We start from the raw sequence: 3666 nt of genomic DNA on the forward strand, positions 1-3666 counted from the left end.
CGTCCAGTTTATTAAAGAAAAGTGTAAACTTGCAACCCAGCCTGCAGAGCCCTGTTGCCTTTATGGGCTCTGCACATACTTGCCTGTGAGGTGCTAATACGTTAAGCGTTACTTATACAAAACACAAGCTACTAAGTCAGCATCAATAGCCACATTAACTCAACCGGCTTAGAGGCCCTTCATAACTCTTATCCATCTCTTAGATAAGGGAGTAACTGACAGGCAGACAGTATGAGAAGCCTCTCTTCTTCCACGGAACTGAACCAAAGCTTAAAGCTTCAAAGCAGATAAGCATATGTGAGATCATTCTAGGGTTACCATATTTTGAAGAGAAAAAGGAGGGCACTATGATAGTTAAGTTGAACATATCAGACGACACAGCGATTCTTCAAACAGCACTTGTTTATTCACAGGCCAGAACAGAACTGAACTGAACTGAAGAGCTCAGTCAGCCTGCTTATACAGAGCTCCACTAGAATGCAACAGTAACCATTTTCTGTAACTATCTAATCACTGAACATCACTTTCAATCCCCTATTTGCATATGTGGACCTGAGTGAAAACTATCTACAGTATCCCCCTGCTGGGCCAGGGTGGGAAGTTCAGTACATAACAGTGATGACTCTCGTTTTAAATACCCCTACTATATGTAGGCTGTAGAAGTTGTGATATATTGCTGGGGGGGGGGGCAGGGGAAGAGAAGAGAAGAGGAAAGCAAGTCTTCAACCACCAGTTATGTCTATGTGTCATCCAGAAAGTATAGCCAGAGACATTTCAGCAAATTTAAAAAATCCATCCGGATGGAAATCTTACCCCTGAAAAAGAGGACATGTCCTAGAAAAAGAGGGTACATGGCAACCGTACTTGCAGCAAATAAAAATTAGTCCTGGGGTTATATTGACTACCAAAACGGCATTTACAGGCCTTCTGCGACATTTTCACGGTGTGGTTAAACCTCTCCTCAAGGAATCCTGGGAACTCTGGTTTGTTAAGAGTGCTGGGAATGGTTGCTCTATAAGGCTAAACTACAATTCCCAGGGTTCTCTGGGCACGGGATGGTTGAAATGGTGTATACGCAGCCTAGTGAGTTTGAAAATGCATTGTTTCATCTTGTTTGTTTGATTTTAATTTAATGTGTGTGCTTGTGTTGTTTTATTGGACCCTGACATTGCTTGCAGTGAAAGGTGGGGCATACATTTTTATAAATAAAATAAAATGTTAAACGCCTCAGTCCTAGTCTGTCCTTTTCAAAGGGTCCGCTTCTTGCTATGAACCTTCCCACTCTTGTCCTAGCTCCATCCCCAGTCCCGTTGCTGAGTATGAGGGACTAGGAGCAGAATCCACATACAGTCCAGAAATCAGGGAATCCAGATGATCACAGAGCCAAGGGTCCAGGTGATGAGCAGAGAGCAGAAAGGTAGAGTCCGGAACCACAGGCATTGTTTCCAGTATCTGACGGCTGCTGAGAGCTCTGCTTAAGAAGGCTGAAGCCAGAAGGTTCTCATCAGTGTCTCCTCCTCCTGGCCTTGAAGGCTGATCAGCTGCAGTTGGAGTCACTTCCCCTTCTCCCCCTTCAGGCTGCTGTTCAGCAGGTGAAGCTGACTCCTGGCCTATGACAACTCTTCACTCTCCTCTTGCTCATTGAAAATCCAAAACGGGTACTCTTAGTATATATACTTTTAAATTAAATTTTCTGTTTTATAAGTTAGAGCATTCATTTAAACAACCTTAAAGTACTCATGACTTCCCTTCTTCTCTTTCCATGGTTCATTTTGCGCACATCCCTGCATATTTTACATGAACGAAACCATTCAGTATTCCATTGTTACATCCATCAAAACTTATTTACCGTACACTGTTGAATTTATCTTAATGCTACCAGCGTTTTTAAATGTGCAGAATTTTCACGTATATATTCAGTAAACATTTTCCAATCATCTTTAAACGTATGTTCTTCTTGTTCTCTTGTTCTATATGATAGGTCTGCAAGCTGCGCATATTCCATCAGTTTAAGTTGCCATTCTTCTTTCGTTGGGACTTAGCTTGCTTTCCATTTTTGGGCTAACAAAATATGGGCTGCAGAAGTGGCATACATAAATAGCCTTTTTTGACACCTGGGAATTTCTGTCTGAATTATCCCCAACAAAAAGGACTCTGGTGTGGGGATTTTTGGAAAGGTACTGTCAGGGATTTAGGAGCAGAGGCAAGGCCAAGGGAGGAAACAGAGAGCGAAGGGGAGGAGGCAGAAGAAAAGATGAGTGATGACGACGACCCGAGATCTCCTAGTCTTTCCAGTGAATCAGAGGATTCACAGAAAGGAGCACCAGTGGCCAGGGCAAGGGGGGAGTCTAGGGGGGCACCCCAGGAAGATAGAGCCAGAGGGGACTCAGGGGAGAGCAGTTGGAAATCGGGACCAGCGTCACCGCCAGGGAGCAGGGAAGAAGAAGGGAGCCAGGGAGCAAGCGCTGGCAGCTCACCACAGGAGGGAGGGCATGAGTCAGGAGTGGCCACACCTCCATCGGGGAGCGAAGAAACGGTTAAGAGGAAAGTGGAAGGTTGGGCGCGCGCGCCAAGTTCAAATGCAGAGGAAGGCGGCGCAGTAAGCAGCCCGGAAAGGGAACCAGGTCCTAAAGCCCGGCGCAAGGAGGCAGGAGGGTCCGGGTCAGCGTCAGAAGAATCCAGGAAGGAAGAAACCCCGGGGGGTAGAGGGACCCAGAGGAGGACAGTCAGGCGGAAAAGGTGGAGCAGGGCTAGGATATTAAGTTGGTGCACAAGGGGCGGAGACTCAGACGGAGCTTCGCCGATCTAGCTACTAGACGTAGAGTTGCGCGCAGCAGCGTGAGAATGGAAACTGCAATTCAATAAAGACTTTTACTTAATGATCGCTGGCTAGCGTGATCCTCTGTGAGCTAGGATCTTCAAGCAGCTCTGACAGGTACTTTTAAACATTTTTTTCAATTCATTATATATCATTTCCCAATACTCTTTTACCCTTTTACAAGTCCATCACATATGATAAAATGTACCCTCAACCTGATTACATTTCCAGCACATCTGATTTGGACTTATACTTTTTAGCAAGCCTTTAACTCGGAGTTAAATACCATCTGTAAATCATTTTAAAGTAGTTGTCCTTCAAGAAATAACATGCTGTAAACTTCAGATCATAGAATCATAGAATCATAGAGTTGGAAGAGACCACAAGGGCCACCGAGTCCAACCCCCTGCCAAGAAGAGATCGCTCTTCCAACATTTTCCCCAGGGATTAAAATCTATATTATGTCCTATAGCTATTGCCCAATGTGTCAGAGATGCTTTGACGAACTCGTCAAAATGGGTACTCTTAGTTTACCCATTGTGTGCTCTAGGAATGGCATTTTAATGATGCACCCAAGTTCTGAGCAATTTGGTACTGTGCGCCATTCTGCTGCTTAGCCATTCTCCTTCTCAGCATACGTGCTATCTCATGTTTAAACCTACTAATTCCATAAAACGGATGGCTCCAGCTCAACAGATGGTGAGGACCTGTGTGAAGTGTCAAGGCTAGAGAAAAGCCATGAATTCAAGCCCAAAACCTTTTAAATTAGCACCAAAGATTAAATCAACAAAAGATTGCAACAGGTGGCCGAGTCTTCCTGTTCCCCTACCATCAGGGCACACTTTGTT

The 3666-nt window shown here is 44.8% G+C and overlaps 1 long non-coding RNA gene across 1 annotated transcript; it reads left to right on the top strand.

Moving 5' to 3' along the window:
* The first annotated feature begins 419 nt into the window (after positions 1-419).
* Positions 420-3125, top strand: LOC308582084. The gene is made up of 3 exons (XR_014005481.1): positions 420-1658; positions 1982-2177; positions 2936-3125. It is a non-coding gene; the product is annotated as an uncharacterized lncRNA (long non-coding RNA).
* Positions 3126-3666: the final 541 nt, after the last annotated feature.

Source organism: Podarcis bocagei (assembly GCF_964188305.1).
Source record: "Podarcis bocagei genome assembly, chromosome: 1".
Classification (NCBI taxonomy): domain Eukaryota; kingdom Metazoa; phylum Chordata; class Lepidosauria; order Squamata; family Lacertidae; genus Podarcis; species Podarcis bocagei.